At 36.4% G+C, this 19,200-nt stretch overlaps 1 long non-coding RNA gene across 1 annotated transcript; it reads right to left on the bottom strand.

The window, feature by feature from the left end:
- Positions 1–305: 305 nt before the first annotated feature.
- On the bottom strand, positions 306–2,751 carry LOC141645966 (uncharacterized). The gene is made up of 3 exons (XR_012545242.1): positions 2,617–2,751; positions 2,432–2,504; positions 306–588 (listed from the first exon to the last, which is right to left on the bottom strand). It is a non-coding gene; the product is annotated as an uncharacterized LOC141645966 (long non-coding RNA).
- Positions 2,752–19,200: the final 16,449 nt, after the last annotated feature.

Here is a 19,200-nt window from a genome sequence, read left to right as displayed (position 1 = left end):
TTTTGTAGAACAATGTAACCAGTTTATAAACCAAACAACTGAATTATGTTATCACTTTTGTTTGTCATGTTACCAGTTTCATTTTTAACTCGAAATGACAACCAATAATCAACATTGACCAATTATTAGAACATGATAAAGATGTTGTCATTTCATTTTTAATATTGACCGATTATTAGAACAATATTATCACTTTTGTTTGTCATGTCATGTTACCAGTTTCACTTAAATAATGGTAACATGCTTACATATAATTGGAGTACAAATGTTATTGATTATACATGCATTATATGTTACGGTGTGACACCCCTCGATGAGGCATCAAAAGAACTATTAAATCTGAGCGGAAAATACGAGATTTTTAAAACCTTTAAAAGTTTAAAGTGCGAAATCCACCATAAGTGATCAAACGAAAATGAAAAGAAAGATAATTATGTTTTACAATTAAAAACAAGTGCGTTGGGGAAAAGATATCCCACGAATAAGCACAAGTCTAAAGATAGGTGAGTCTAAGAAAACGATAACTAAGGTCCAAGGGTCAACGTTCTCGCTAGCCCACACGTCTTCCCCATAATCTGCATCACAAACCTGTCATTCATGTAAACATGAACGACACAGTCAGTGAGGAGTAACCCAGGGTTCTCCCAGCCACAATATATCAAAATACACATAGGCAAGAACGTAATTAAACATATTGATCATACATCATACTTGAATAATAATGAACAAGGGAATATAACGATAATCATAACGAGATAGGCATATTGCATTCTTAGTGAGATAGGCATGGTACATTATATTAAACATGCATTCAAGGGAACAAAACATGGATGTGAGATTAGGCATCAAATCATATGAAGAGGGTAAATATCGGATCAATTAAATAGAAAATACATGGATGGAAACCAATAGCCATTTCTTTGAAAACCTCTTAACAACCATAGCACGGGACGTGGCTACTAATGTCACATTCATACTTATGGCTTGCATCTCACCATAAGAACGGATGGGAACATCGATCCCGACGATCATATCGCAACTAGGGGCTTGCATCTCACCACTAGTATCCGATAGGACCAAGACTCTCACAAACAATCATATAAGACGTGAACTCTCGTATATAAGGACACGCCAATGACCATAATCAAGCAAGACCTTTACGTAGTATGGACTCACAAGTGTAAGACCAACACAAAGTGTAGACGGAGTATCCGACTCAGAGGCTACCTTTAAAGCATGTCTGAGATACCACACACAAGACTACATCCTAGACTCCAACCTCCTGGTAGGACGACGATAATAATACGGTCCTAGTCTAAACTTGGATCCAGACTCTCGGGATGGACGTCACCCGATTCGACATGCGGTGACTTATCCGCATCCAAGACTCGATACATGGCACACAGTCCGCTACCAAAGGTCGAGTAACCCCAAATCGGAAACATGGCACACAGTCCGTAACCAAAGGTCCGAAGAGGCGGTAGGATAACTAAATCCGGAAACATGGCACACAGTCCGTAACCAAAGGTCTAAAAGGGTAAATAAGGAATGTCAAGTCGTCACACATTGTAAATGTCACACATGAGTCACCAATAAGAGTAAGAATGATTGCACAAACATAACGTAAACAGTTCATGTGAAGCATGTATAAGTACGAGAGTATAACAAATATCAGGTGCTTCCATGATAAAAGAGTGTCAACACACCATACACAAGCATTAGTACCAAGGTTAAGATGCATACCCAACAAGAAATTCAAAACCCAATCTATAACAACAAGTTTAGTACTCGACTACAACAAGGGTCAACTTCACACGGTCATAACTTGAGTTCTAAACATGAGAATAAGGTGAAACCAATTGGAGGTGATAGCTTATCCTCTCACGGTTCTAACGATAGGTCATAAGCCTCAAACAAACAAGTAACGAAGAAGTTATGGCCATTTTACCAAAACTGGTCAGGCTTAAACCGCAACCTGCGATAGTGGCCGGAGCCTGCGGTGGGGGCCGGAGCCTGCCGTTTTCCCCTGCCACCGGACTGTTTGCACGACAATTTCCTGCACTTTCCCAAAGTCGATTTCTACCAATTTTTCATCCCAAATTCCTCTTAAATATACATGTTACAACAATAATACCTAATAGAAACCACAAGAATGTAATTATCATACATCTTGATGGATTCAAGCACAAGATTTTGACCCAAAATCAAACAATTAATTCATCCAAACATCACAACTTTACCCAATTGAAAATCAATGTAACAACATGCTTAAAGCTCTTCATACAAGTTTAAGACAACCTCTCACAACAACTTTCCAAGTAAGAAACATGTATAAACATGTCAAGTTCCAATTTCAACAATAAAAAGGACTAAACTTTAACAATTAAAGTGCACAAATTCGATATAATGTCGAGTAACTCATCACCGTTACCTTTTTGCACTTAAATCCACAATATACTCATCTACCTTTCAAGAATCCACTTCCGGGTTAACTAATCTTTCTCCTAAACATAAGAAAACACAAATTAACACTAAGAATCGAAATTAGAAAAAGGGTACCGTGTGTAATATGGGTCGACAGCCCTAAATAAGGAGGAAAGTCGGTTCTTTTCTTACCTAGAAAGATGGAGGGCGATGAGAGGAAGAGATAGACGCGAAAATCACTTGATTCGGATAAGAATTGAGCAAGTTATGGTGTTTTGAAGATTTGTAAGAGAAAAGTGTAAAAATGGTGTTTGTTGTTGAGGATGAATGCTGAAAAATTGAGGAGGGAGGTGTAGTTAGGGTTTCCCTCATTATTTGTATGAGGAGGAAGGAGTAGTAGGTGAGTCCATTGGTCATATTAGGCCCAACAAGCAAAATTGAGTCGATATACACTAGAATTTACGTCTCGAGCCCACTACAACTCCAGACGGAAAATATTATTATTATTATCATTATTATCCGACCAAAATATTTATTTTGTATAACTTAAGCTTTAAAAATATAATATTTATAAAAATCATGTTTAGTAATGAAATTAATTAAATTAAATAATTTAAAATATAAATGAGACAATAGAACGGTTAATTAAATTATAATTGCCAAAATGGAAAATTCGCGGGTGTTACATACGACATTGTTAAACAAAATGGTAACATGTTTGCCTTTCATGATATTTTAAAAAACATGATTTTCTAAAGAACCCGATTATCTTACAGTTTAATAGAATATGATGACATAAATAGGTGAATATAGTGACATACTCCAAACAACGTTGTCACAAATTCTGTTTAACATAAACATCAACAGAACACAAACTTTTGTCACCAATTTTTTTTAACATATACAAATCTGTTTAAGATTCACAACATTAATCCAAAATACCAAATTTAAACATGAACAACAAAAACAATGTTTTAACATAAACAACCACCACATTGCCTTGCCCATATTTCATCTTTTTTCCCGCACCAGGAACCTTCGCCCGCCACCCCTTTTAAGACTGCTGCCCGAGTGTACTATAAGGCTTAGTGAACATTGCGCATAGCCACAGTTCATCTTCGATAACGTCCTTTGACGCCCCTAGTCCCTTGTTAACAACGATGTCCTCCATATCGACGCCTAGGTTAATAGAGGGAGGTTCAATCATCCGCCCAAAACCAACGCAAATGTTGTGGTTACATATCAATTTTTACCGAAAACCAATACATTTGGCAACAACTTTCTCGAAAATAGTGACAAGTAGTTCTGTTCAACATGTTACCATTGGAGCTTAACATGTCACCAATGTTAGATCAATAATTCAATATGCTACCAATTGAGGACAACATTTTATTTAATATGTATCCAATCCAGGTCAATATATTACTAATTGAGGACATCATGTTAGCACATGAATACACGAATGCATATTATGTTAGCATTTTAGCAATAACATATCACCATTCCATTTCAATATGTCACCATGTCAACTCAATATTATGTCACATGATACCATTTGAGTAGAACATATTACCATATCAATATACCCCCAACCAAAATGTTCATATACAAATATACAATATAACTGGTTACAAAATTCCCCAAAAGTCATAACACAGATCTAAGAACAATCAAATAGAACATGGTACCATTTAAGTAGAACATGTTACCGTATCAATATACCCAACCAAAATCACCATATCAAATATAACCTCGTACGTCAATTCAATATTATAGTTTAACGAGTAAATTAAAAATAACTCCCTTTTAAAATCCAGTTTTTTAAAATTACTACCTTAAGAAGCACTTTTATCAAAAATTGCTTCAAAACTCAAATTTACATGACTGATTTCGTATGTTTTTGAACTTATTTTCCATTGTTATACCTTTCAAAGTATAAATTGACTAAGCTACAAACTAAATAAGTTCATAAACATATAAAATAAGTCACCTAAATTGGAGTTTTGAAGCAATTTTTGATAAAAGTGCATTTTAAGGAAATAATTTTAGGAAAAAATTATATAAGGGAGTAATTTTTAAAAACTGAATTTTAAAAGGGAGTTATTTTTATTTTACTCTAGTTTAACATATCACCAGCTCAGTTCAACTTGATACCATTTGAGTAGAACATGTTACCATATCAATACACCCAACCAAAATTGTTCATATACAACATAACTGGTTACATATTCCCCAAAATTCATCACAGATCTAACTATCAAATACATACTATTCCTAATTTAAAATCAAAAATAACTGCTAGCACTGTTAACATAACAAACAAAAATGGTCACATATTATACTCATAATTCAATTGTTAATGTTAGGTTTTGTATATAACCTAATGTAACGCCCGGAAAAACAAGCGGACAGCTCAAAATAGCTCTTTTTATTAATAATAGACAACAGCGGAATCATACGACGTCACTGCCGTATTTTCCCTCCGGAAAATATAGACTTATACAATAAAACAAATAAATAAGCTATTAAAGTTAAAAACTAATAACATTATTTACTAATTATATATCTTACAGGTCTTATCTTTTATATGAAATTCCTCACACTTGACCTTATTGCCCGATACTTGTACCTGAAAAAGAGTGAAAGTAACGGAATCAGCCAAACACAGGCTGAGTATGACTCTAGTTCCTCCACCGGCCTTATGTCATATCCTTTATTCATAGGATAATATTTTGGTCCCTCGTACCACACGGTATCTTACTTACTAACTTAATATATAGTGTATATAACAACTTACCAGAGGCATGATATTCAATCGTCTTTTCGTCTTATCATACTAATACATATGCACCTTATACTAAAGACGGTATACCATTACTAAAGAGATATAGACATTACGTATTTCGCATGGACCAACGCTCTTAAGCCAACGCTCATTTTTAACATGTAGCCAACGCCCTCTTACAGTTTATATGGAGCCAACGTCCCGGTTGCCAACGTTGCCCTTTTAGTACATATGGAGCCAACGCCCATACTGTATACACAGTTTCGATTTCCTTATTAATGTCATCTCAAAGCAATAATCGTATTCTGAATGCTACAATCGGCCAATTATACAATATGACAACAACCTTAATACCTTATCACACTCATATATTCATAAGGCGACAACTAATATAACATGTGAGCAGTATAACAATCATAAGATAAAATTAACAATAAAACTAATATAAACCGGTTATTTCTAATCACTTACTTCAAATGTGAACAATTAATTATATCGACGAAGGGTCCCGAAATCATACCTTAATTATGGTATAAAAGGCCTTATTGCCTCTCTTAGTATTACTCCATAATTGTTTTCCCCTCCCATATGATAATCCCACTCATGATTTATTCACGTTTCTCTATTTTGTTTTTTCCCACTCAACCATGTTGATTGTTCCACTGATGTGTTTTGTAATTCATTCATACACATATAGTATAATTTGGATAACTTGATGAGTCATTGGTAAACCACGTGGAGTTTAGCAAAAATTTGTGGTTTTTTTATATATATAATTATCTATAAAAGTAAAATTTACGTAATAAAAAGATAATTTTACGGGTTATTACACTTAATTTGTAACATAATATTCAAAATTGACAACACATACCTAACAATAATAAAATATTACTAATTTATTAACAAAAATCCATTTTTTTGAGGTTTATTAAAAAGTAAAAAACAAGACCCATAAAAGAATCAGGTTTTTTGAGTTTCAATCAAATTTAAGAAACAAAACCCTATAATAATTAAAATTAATACATTTTAAAAATTTATACAAACAATGACCATTAAAACATGATTTTAGAGCCTTCTTTCTCTTCATTAGTGATTTACTTACAACTAATTCTTGCAGATGAAGATTGCGATGGAGGAATAACTTGAAAATGAAGATGGAGTTTTTGGGTCTAGATTATTGGGCAAAAAAATTATCTCGTTTTCTGGATTTGGTTTGAAAAATGACTTTTGGAATGAGAAACAGCTAATTGTTTGTAATAGAAAAGGAGTAAAGATCTGAATTTATTTATCAAGCTTTTTAATTTTTTTTTTCAAGTTGATTTTTTTAGGAATTGAACAGGGAGAATGAGTATACGGAGATAGGGGAAAAGATCTGAAAATGTGAGAGGTAAAATGTGAGGTGGTTGGAGTAGTAGAGTGTGAGAGGTAGTGTGTGTGGTACGAATGATTTAAAAAAAGTCATTGTATGGTCATCTCAAACTGCATGCCTACCCCTATCTACTAGTACTAGGGTTACTTTTTTTATTAATTGCACTTCACAACCTAAAAACATAATAACATTATATAGATGTGTGATGTGTCGTGAGATTAAGATGGCATGAAACATAAAAAGTGCGACAGAAATCTCAACTCATATTAAACTACCTATTTTAATTCTATTTAAGATCAACGTAGTTTACTTATGGAAATTCTACTCAATTCGAATTTTTTTATTGGCTAACAAAGCGCGTACTTTATCGCATTACAACTAAGAACCCCGACATCATCAACACAAATAATCAACGCCAAACTCGGATCACCCTTAGGCCCTAGCTATGTCGGCTAAAACTAATCTATGATCTATATAAAAAGAGAAATGCGTGGGTGATGAAAGCTGAAAAGGTTATTAGAGAATATATTATCATATAGGAAAGATATTATTATGAGTATCATAATAATATCCTATAGAATATTAGAAATATTCTTGGAGTACCCTCCAAGAGAGTCTAATATATAATGTAATCGATTTTATCATTAATGATCACCTCATTCAGTTATACTCTCCCCTATATTATTAACATGGTATTAGCCTAATAATTAATCCCTACAAAACACTTCCGCTTGCTTCCGATCTCGCTTTATACTCGCCGGTCGGAGATGGCTGACTAATAGCATCTCTGGCAGGTATCCCTTTAATAATACGTCATGTTTACCTTTCCTTCGTAATATCATTAATTATTATTATTATTATTATTATTATATTCAATAAAGTGCAACTAGGCTTTTACCCACTTTTCCAAACCCGTGAAACCCTTGCCCTCTTCATAAACCTAGCACACAACCAACCTAGCACACATCTCACTGCCATGCCATCGTCCCCGACCAACCTTATACCAGAACCCTCCTCAACAACCGAACTCCGACCAACCAACCGCCGCATTCACTACGACCATCCATCCACCATCTTCCCTCCAATCAAACAGCCAGTTAGGGTCGTTTTTGGGCCTGTGCGGCCCGTGCGTCGGCACAGGGCCCCCAAATTTTTGGCCCAGAATGTTGTTGTAGTCGCAGTCTCGCAGATGTAAGGCTGGATATAATCTTTTTGTCTATTAAATTAGGTAGTTTGCAAACTAATTATGCACTAAACGAGGATATTTTTCTTTCCTAATTCCTAGATTCTCTAATTTTTTAAACTTCCCAATAATATAATCAATACTCTCCAGTTTCCAATCCTCTCATTACCTAAAAATAATTGTTTAAATCTCTCATACCTCTGTAGAAGTTTATATCACGTATAAAAAAATTCGTTTTTACTTCTTCTCTCCCAATATAGTTTAAAAATCTTTTAGTTTAATTTTTCTATCAAAAAGTTACACTATCCTGCTAGAAAATTTTTAAAAGCTTTTGCTAACATTTTTCATAACACATACCCCATTTATCTTGTAAACTGTAATCAACAGTGAATTTGTGTTCTTTGTTCAATTGATTGACGATTAAAATTTAACGTTATTAGAGATATTATACTATCTAATATCTCTAATCAATACTATATATTAAATCCAGAAACCAATGGACTTTAATATAATTAAAGCAAGTTATACAAATTAATTATACTATATAGTTTTAAATCACTAGCACCGTGTGATGGACCCGATTAAGGGATCTCAATGCAAATATTATATAGTTTGGGTTAAAATTAAATTAGATAGAAGCTTGGTAATTTTCCTAAACATTTGTAAGATACTAAAACATGGTCAATTTCCTTAAAATAAAATAATTAATTAAGATGGTCAATTTTCTTAAAATAAAATAATTAATTAAGATGGTCAATTTCAAGGAGACTAAAAGAAAGAAGATGCTTGGTAATTTTCCTAAATATTTATAGAAGACTAGAAGATGGTCAATTTTCTTAAAATAAAATAATTAATTAGTATAAACATGCACACTTATGGTATTAATTATTATCATCATAAAATTATATATTAAATTTAAAATCTATGCAATTTTATTAAACTTTATATTTTATTAGATGTATAGAGATGTTAATTATTTAACATACAAAAATATAATATAAGTAGGTTATAAATAATTCAAGTTAGATTCCATAATATATAATATTGCATAATTCTTTCGATTTGATTTAACACATATATGAAATATATTTATATAAATATATAATCCTCTTAAAATTGCATGCCTAAGTAGTAAAAGTAATTTCACCAGAAAAGAATTGTAGTAACATTGGATATAGTTATATGATAGTAATCACTCATTTAAATAGTAAAAGTAACAATATTATCAGCGAGATTAGTGAAAGTGGTAGAAACAACAACGACAGTAGTGAAATCATCAATATTAATACGACAATAGTGAAAGTAACAATAATTACGGCGGGAGTAGTGAAATTATCAATATTAATGCGGCAGTAGTGACAGTAATAATCATTACGGCGGGAGTAGTGAAAGTAACAATGATTACGGGAAAGTAGTGAAATGTTATTACTATTGTTTCATTAATAAGAGTAAAATATTAATAGCGGGAGTAGTGAATTTGTCTCAAAATGTATTTCATCATAATTTTAGAATATGTCATAGAAAAATATATTATTGATAAATTTATGGGTTATGCAACTTTAAGTAATTTTATTTAATGAAAAAAAAATGGTAAGTAGAGGTAGCCCTGCCGAAGCCGGGCACCAATACTAAAATTAAATTATATAGATGCTTGGTAATTTTTCTTAACATTTGTAAGAGACTAAAACATGATCAATTTCCTTAAAATAAAATAATTAATTAAGATGATCAATTTTAAGGAGACTAAAAGAAAGAAGATAGTTGGTAATTTTCCTAAATATTTATAAAAGACTAGAAGATGGTCAATTTTCTTAAAATAAAAAAATTAATTAGTATAAACATGCACACTTATGGTATTAATTATTATTGTAACACCCCCATACTCCAAGTGCCTTACCAGGACCACTCAGATATAAGGATACTACCATCTCGGTTACCCGAGACAATGATAATCATAAGACAATAAAGAAACATATTTAAATAGTAAATATAATTTAAGTGATTACATATCTCAAACCAAAACTGTCAAAGGAATTACAAAGTACTCAATCCGTCTACTAATAAAACTATCAAGCTACTAGACATCGTCGACACACGAAGACTTCTAACGCAACGTGATGACTCATCCCGCTATCCCATACGCATCATATCATACCCGCTCAATAACGCTCACCACCCCGAATGGATCACCACATTTTTAAAACATTTAAACGGGGTCGACTATTTACACAAGTTATATACCAACAAAGACAAAGAACCAACACAGCTCAAGCAATCATACACAATCGGGCACTCCACTCCATCTCCGTCACCGATCGTCCACTGGACCCGACCTTGCCGTGGGGGACCGCAGCTTCCCCCACCTAAGCCCCGCTCATCATACCGAGCGATAACCCCGTCCCATTAATGTGCACATCCCCTCCCGTGGCGGGTTCCACGGAGGGCGAAACTAGGGCGTGAAGCCACTCCCGCAAGTGACTCCACTCAGCCGAGAACGCATCTCGAGAACCACAGACAAACAATCACAATCACAATATCAACAACCGTTTGAATCAATCAACAATGTATAAGCACAACCGTCTGAATCAATCAATCACACTAATTACAGCACAATCACCACACATTATGTAAGTAATACTGAGTAGGGAAACCCTACCTGGAACAGCAACACAATCAGACGGTCTCAACAGTTGTATCAAAATTCCTCTCCTACGAATCCTCCTCCTAACATATAATCATGCAATTGCTACCAATCAAGAAACATAACAAAAACCCCCAATCCCAAAATTAGGGTTTAACGAAACTTAACGAAATACTATAAAATTGGTATGTAGATCTTACCCTCCACACAAGGATTACAAAGGTATAAAGAACGATGGAATCCGACCTCTCGAGCTCCGGGATTTGTCAGTAACACGGATGAATGCGAAGAACGTAACTTGAATCTCTTTTCAATGTGATTAGGTTTGTAAAAGTGTGTTGTAAAGATGACGGAAAGATTTATATATATTAATCCGTGTTATTAACAAAACCCGACAAAACATCACCCGTAAACCGGCTACTCGATCGAGTAACTGACATACTCGATCGAGTGTCGGCTACTCTATCGAGTACCTAAGGCTACTCGATAGAGTACCCGGCTACTCTATCGAGTACCTAAGGCTACTTGATAGAGTACCCTACAGGTCAGAAACTATTTTAAAAAATGCAAAACACCCTTACTCGACAGAGTAAGGCCTACTCGATAGAGTACCCAGAGACTCATAAAACCGTAGTATTACAGTCTTCCCTCCTTAAAAAGAACTTCGTCCCCGAAGTTCAACCCATACATAAAAACAAACATACTAACTCGGTCAAGACGCAACAAAGCTACTAAGAACTTAAAACAAAACCCCAACTTACAAAATATGAAACCATGAACTCTTAACACCAACTCTACCAACTATTCCTACCTCCACACCTCGCTCACGATGTCGTATCAACTACATCATAAACTCTCCCGACACTAACTCCATACATAACCAACTACATAAACATCAAACGGAATGTTACAATTATCATCATAAAATTATATATTAAATTTAAAATATATGCAATTTTATTAAACTTTATAGTTTATTAGATGTATAGAGATGTTAATTATTTAACATACAAAAATATAATAAGTAGTTATAAATAATTAAAGTTAGATTCCATAATATATAATATTGCATAATTCTTTCGATTTGATTTAATGCATATATGTAATATATTTATATAAATATATAATCCTCTTAAAATTGCATGCTTAAGTAGTAAAAGTAATTTCGTCAGTAAAGAAAAGAATTATAGTAACATTGGATATATTTATGTGATAGTAATCACTCATTTGAATAGTAAAAGTAATAATATTATCAGCGAGATTACTGAAAGTGATAGAAACAACAACGGGAGTAGTGAAATAATCAATATTAATGTGTCAATAGTGAAAGTAACAATAATTACGGCGGGAGTAGTGAAATTATCAATATTAATACGGCGGTAGTAACAGTAACCATAATTACGGCAGGAGTAGTGAAAGTAACAATGATTAGAGGCAAGTAGTGAAATGTTATTACTATTGTTTCATTAATAAGAGTAAAATATTAATAGCGGGAGTAGTGAATTTGTCTCAAAATTTATTTCATCGTAATTTTAGGATATGTCATAGAAAAATATATTAATGATAAATTTATGAGTTATGCAACTTAAAATAATTTTATTTAATGAAAAAAAAATTAATGATAAGTAGAGGTAGCCCGGGCGAAGCCGGGCACTAATACTAGTACACGTTATAAATACATATACAAAGTATTATCGAGGTCCCCATTTTCAGTATTTGCACGGGGCCACCTAAATCTCTGGGACGACCCTGAGCAAGTACCACTTCACCTCTCACCCAACAAACCCCTCCCCCATCTTCGACAACCACCACTCACACCCGAACCCACAACCACATCCCCATCGACAATCACCCACAGCCAGCCTCAACACCACCACCGTCCCTAAGCCTAACATATTCTATTAGGAATAAATAATTTATCTGCCTCCTCCGTTCTTCACGTTGTATGTTGTCCCTCCGCAGATACCGCCGCCGCTGATTCCGTCCACGCTGGGCCGCCATATGTCATACTTGTCGTTGTCTCTGGTTGCTCTAACAACCTTATTATCTGCCTTGTTGCTTCGGCAACCGCCACCATGCTAAACCTCCGCCATGTCCCATCATCGCCTTTTCCTTGTCCGCCTCGGGTTCGCCCAACAACCACCCCTGCCAAAAAGCCGGGTGGTATGACATTCGACTGTAATGCCGCCACATCGAGGAGCATGGACGTGTGTTGTGTTCTTGGTTTACTGTTATTGTTTTTCTTTTAATTTAATTATACCATTGAGCTTGCTTCGGCCCTCACATTTTCGGTGTTTCACGAGTTCGCTTCGGCCCTCGTGCACCATTTTGTTTTTTTATTTAGTCGGTATTTCATGAGCTGCCACGGCCCTCGTGCACCTTGACGTTAGTTTGTGTCTCACGAGTAGTTTCGACTCTCGTGCACAATTAGTATGATTATATGTGGCTTCAATGTAACACCCCCTCATACCAAGGTACCTTACCAGGACTACCCCAGCATGAAAGGTTGTTACCATCTCGGTTGCCCGAGGTTAGTATATATCAAAAGCAACAGTCCAAACACATTTACTAATGTACGGTAATTATAAAAGTTACATAGTCTCCAAAATCTAATAAACGAATTATCCAAATGGCAACAACTACCAAAACAATAACTAAGGCTCGTGATGGTGTCATCTAATCCAGCGTGGTGACTCTCCCATGACTGCCCCAAGCTCAATAAATGTATCACCTGTCACAATCTGCTCACCATCCCCGAATGGATCACCACAGGTTTTACAAAACAACAACACGGGGTCAGTACTACTCAATCAATATAGGACAACAAACATTACCATCAGCTGATCATCGATCTCACACAGTAACCGACTACACATCGAAGTGTGTAGCCCCGCCAGTTACTCATCGCAACAGTAATCCTCGCCGCCGATGGGTGACCGCACCCATCCCCACCTAGTCCAGCTCATCAACGAGCGACTAACAATCCCTGTCCCTTAATGTGCACATCCCCTCCCGTGACGGGTTCCACGGAGGGCGAACTAGGGTGTGAAGCCACTCCCGCAAGTGACTCCACCACAATCACACAACACCACAGCATCACAGCTGTCACAACACCACTACCGTCACAACACAACCACATCACCACCGTCATCACATAACCCATACTCCGATGATCAGCAGATAACAACAATTACAACTCAAGCACAGCCTTAAATCAATTAACGATGAATCGAGTAGGAAACCCTACCTTTTCGCAATCCGCTACGCTGCAATCAATCATACAAATGCACAACTAGTAACACATCATCACCTACAACAACGATAATCAACAATCAACGACATATGATGACCAAAACCCTAAACCCCCAAATTAACCAAATTAGGGTTTGATAACTTATAAGAATGACAATAGATGAACAAGTATAAGACACTTACTACGGCGATTGACACGGGATGAGATGCTAGAACCCACAATCGACAACCTTTGACTTGGAATTGATGAAGATGATTAAAGGGTAATGAACGCAGTTTATGTTTTTGGGGAGAAAATGATTTTAGAAACTGACGAACGATGATATATATCCTCTAATCATTTTAACCAAAATCGCGGAAATAATACCCGTCAGGCCGAATACTCGGTCGAGTAAAATGTATACTCGGCCGAGTATCCTCTACTCGGTCGAGTATTCACCATACTCGGCCGAGTATTCCTCGGCAGAACCCAAACAAACTACCCTCTTGACACTACTCGGCCGAGTAGGCTCTACTCGGTCGAGTACTTAGCTTATAAAAATCCGTAGTGTTACAGTCTTCCCCCCTTAAAAAGAACTTCGTCCCCGAAGTTCCAACCCAACCTATAAAACATGGACACCTAACACTAACTCCACAAACCACTCTTCATTCCACAACATGGCTCACGATATCGTCTCAACTATAGCATAGGCTCCCAATACTGACTCCATAACATTACCGAATTAATAACCATAATATAAGTGTTGCCAACTCTGTCTCACTACTATAAAGCTTACTAGCACTTCAATTACCGAGACAATCCACCGGACAAGATCAACCATCAAAACGGAATGTTACATTCTACCACCCTTAAAACGAACTTCGTCCTCAAAGTTTACTCAAACACATAAACATCATCTTCCAACTGTCAAAACTATCGGACTCATAAACATTATCATTCAACTGTGAACACTGTTGAAGTATTCTCTCATTGCTAAACATCGAACTACTACAAGCACGGTCATGACCTTTAATCAAAACAAATATCCGACCTTTATGCTACACTAACACTCTACTTCCAATTTCAACTCTTCCACGTTACCGCAACATGACCCACCTCTTTATATAAACTATATAAAACTCATATCACCGAAAGCATAACTCACACTCCACACTTGTTACGTACACTCACACTAGATCCTCAAGTTCTTTTCTTTCATTACCCCAAAACTCATACATAACTTAACATGACACCAATTCACAATATCCTGCACTCACTATTTCAACAAAAGATTATGAACCACCTGCCGCTTTCAGATCATTACAACACATATTCCACTAATCGCTTGCCATGACTATGACTACCGATGCCTCATCTTAAAACAAGATCAAAATTATCAGAACAACTTCTCACAATCGTGTCCCATCAACAGAATATCACTATACCATGACAACAACGAAAACATATACAACTCTCTTTTATATCATACTATACCCTCATTCCCAAACTGAAACTGGTAAGAAACATCAACAAACAAAACAACAGTCTACATGTTCAACCAAAACTCACAAGGAACAGCAGCAAACAAAACAACAATCTATGTTTAACTTGTATGCACTCTCGAAAACTCGTATCATAATCATCTCACCTACTCCACCACAACCGGTGACGGCATCGCAACACCGCCACCAACAAACACACATGCACAGCGCGAAAATGCCCGCATCACAACACGAAGTACCGTGTCTTGGATCACCACCCGAGGCACAACAACCACATCGATAAACATCACGCCCACATATAATTCCCACAAACACTGACTCAGTATAACTCTTCGGACAAGAAAACTTACTCAAACTGCTTTACTCGACCATAACACAACATTTTATACAGAATAAACATACAAGAATCTCATGTCTATCATCCATACCTTTTCACGGAATAAACATATATCATCAATACACATACGATTTTAACTATCCATGCCAGATCAATCAAATTATTACCTTTTGAACCTTATTCCATTATATTGTCGTACCCAACATATATCACAAACACTCATATAACAACTTTATGACTATCACACCATACCACTTCTCGTGAGGTCAGAACCTCACACAAACATTTATACACATCATAGACCCATAATCACATCCAACTAGTCAATCCTGATCACGTAAGTTACCACTTGACACTGAATATCTCTTATCCGGACTTAACTCAGGTGCCCTTCCTAACATATCTTCTCTTACACACAATTATCACCCCTCCCAAAAATGTAGCCATAACATCGCACCAACTTCCAAATAACACCTCGTATATCCACATCTTATACTTCCTCACAACCAAACATACTAACCACCTCCACAAAATCAACCTCATTAGAACAACTAACTTCCCCAAAGTAACATCATCCTCAGCCACTAGTGACACTACTATGACACCAACATCCTTCATGTGACTACTCTCTTACTATCACTTCTTAATTTAACAATCCGTTTTCTCTCTTTGGTTATCATCCCAAATAACAAACATCCAATCCATCAACAAAATTTACCTCAACATTATTCCCAATTCTATCCTTTATCATATCGTTACCTAACTCTCCACCAAAATCTCAGATCGTGCAAACACTCTACAAGCTTCTTATTCCCTTAATACCTCGAAACTCACGGCTATCATGTCGTCCTGCTCTCCTATATAACCGTTAACTCACACCCTCTAGTGAGGCTATCATACATTTCCATAATTTCCTACCTTCCTGCTCCCTAACTCCGTTCAACATTCTCTCAACTTACTTCCATCCTTATTTCCCCCTTTTTACTCAATAATACCAATTAATAATTCATCTCCTTTCTCTTTCTACCTAACTCTTTAGTAATTTGTTTGTTTTTCCATAGCTCCACAACTCTAATTCCCTTAATTCATATCAATATCTTATCATTCTTTTTATCATTTATCCTCTCTCATCTTGTTTCTCACTCACCCTTGTCACCATCAACTCCACACACTAACAGTTACTCTTCAATTAGTCGTATCTCCCTTTCGTATCTCTAGAAAACCAAAAATTCATCTCATACCGTTAAATCGCCCGAAGAATTACACACTAGGCTCACCTCTTGATATTCCAAATTCTCAAACTTGGTCACTATCTACAAATCCACGTCGCGACATAACTCTATCTAAGTTCACTATATACCCCTCTTCTCCATCCCTCTAAAGCAACCTTTCATTACATATATCCTTAAGCAACACAATGCTAACCGTCTCCCTCTATAAGTCCTTACACATCCTGAAATGTCACTATTCGTATCCCTCATCTCAATCTTTCATTCTCACGTTTCTTTAAACTTACATTACTTTTGCCCATATATACTTACTTTTATATTACTCAACACACGACTATATCACTCACCATATCTCACAAAACATGCTATTTACCTCGACTAGCTCATCATTCTTCCCTTTCCCTTTTTCCACTATTTCTCACAACCACATCAACATATGTCTTCCTTATCCAACACTTATCTCTCATAACCCGGCATTCTCCCTATCATAACATTTGGTAACTTACGTATCATGACCGTCGCATATAAAAGAATACTTTAAGACCCAAAACATACATGTATACATATCTTACGACTCAAAACAACCGTAAGAACATAACTACCGACTCAAAATGACCGCCCATTGAAGTACTCGATCGAGTACATGGCATACTAGGTCGAGTATAGGGTACTCGGTCGAGTAACTATATTACTCGGTCGAGTTTGCGACTCCGAAGCAAACTCAATCACACGAGAGGATTACTCGGTCGAGTATTAGGAATACTCGGCCGAGTAGACCTTACTCGGTCGAGTATGAGACTACTCGGCCGAGTTCACGACTCCGGGCGCTAAACAAGATTATCACGGAGAGATTACTCGGCCGAATATGGAATACTCGGTCGAGTATAAAAGATACTCGGCCGAGTAGGGACTACTCGGTCGAGTATCGGCGCAGTTCTCAGCACCGTCCAGTTTTCGTAAAACAGTCATATCTCACTCGTTACTTGGTCATTTTGGGCGTGTGACCTATCGTTAGAATCGTAAGAGGACAAGCTATCACCTCAACCTGGAATCACAGCAATATCATTTCCAGAACTCAACTTATGACAGTTTTAAGACAACCCTTCCAAAATCGGTTTGTATACAAATCAAAATTTCCTATCAAAACAACTTAAACATGCATAAAACAAACAATAACGACCCAATACTTCTAAAAACCAGTACATAGTTGAACATTTATCATATTCACATTAAAATTAAACACGACATTTACATATACAGACGCATGACCTTAATCACATGCTTCTACCAACAATCAAGCATTAAAATCATCATGTTCATGTGCACATGTACCACTACCATACTCCATGCTCAACATTGTATTAAACAGATAATATGATCACATTATTCATACTCAATATCAATCAGATACAGATTCATAATTCACCTTTCCTATTTTACCATGTTCCAACACTTAACATGCCAACATATTTCTTTCCCAAAGTTTAACATGAACAATCCTCGATGCATCTTTCAACAACTATCACATTCCACTTCTTTCATCATTTCATCCAACCATGCACAAGATTCAAACTATAGATATCAAACTCACATGACTCAAACATACAACAGTTTCCCCCCATGTGACCGGCTTGAGATTGTAAGGGCCTTAATGCGACTTCGGGACGTCTCCCAAGTCTTTGCGGTAGCTCCAAACAACTCTCCCCGGGTTCATTTTATTTAGACTCCCTAAGTTCATTGGGTTCATTTGTTTTAGGTGCCGGAATCGTCGGCTCTGATACCACTTTGTAACACCCCCTCATACCAAGGTACCTTACCAGGACTACCCCAGCATGAAAGGTTGTTACCATCTCGGTTGCCCGAGGTTAGTATATATCAAAAGCAACAGTCCAAACACATTTACTAATGTACGGTAATTATAAAAGTTACATAGTCTCCAAAATCTAATAAACGAATTATCCAAATGGCAACAACTACCAAAACAATAACTAAGGCTCGTGATGGTGTCATCTAATCCAGCGTGGTGACTCTCCCATGATCGCCCCAAAGCTCAATAAATGTATCCATCAACTGTCACAATCTGCTCACCATCCCCGAATGGATCACCACGGGTTTTACAAAACAACAACACGGGGTCGGACTACTCAATCAATATAGGACAACAAACATTACCATCACCGATCATCGATCTCACACGATGAATCGACTACACATCGAAGTGTGTAGCCCTCGCTGATTACCCATCGCAACAGGTAATCCTCGCCGCCAATGGGTGACCGCAGCCCATCCCCACCTAGTCCAACTCATCAACGAGCGACTAACAATCCCTGTCCCTTAATGTGCACATCCCCTCCCGTGGCGGGTTCCACGGAGGGCGAACTAGGTGTGAAGCCACTCCCGCAAGTGACTCCACCACAATCACACAACACCACAAAGATCACAATTCCACAACACCACTACCGTCACAACACAACCACATCACCACCGTCATCACATAA

Source organism: Silene latifolia, chromosome 3 (assembly GCF_048544455.1).
Source record: "Silene latifolia isolate original U9 population chromosome 3, ASM4854445v1, whole genome shotgun sequence".
Taxonomy (NCBI): domain Eukaryota; kingdom Viridiplantae; phylum Streptophyta; class Magnoliopsida; order Caryophyllales; family Caryophyllaceae; genus Silene; species Silene latifolia.
The sequence above is the reverse complement of the archived record's forward strand: the minus strand, read 5'-3'. Positions and strand labels throughout refer to the sequence as shown.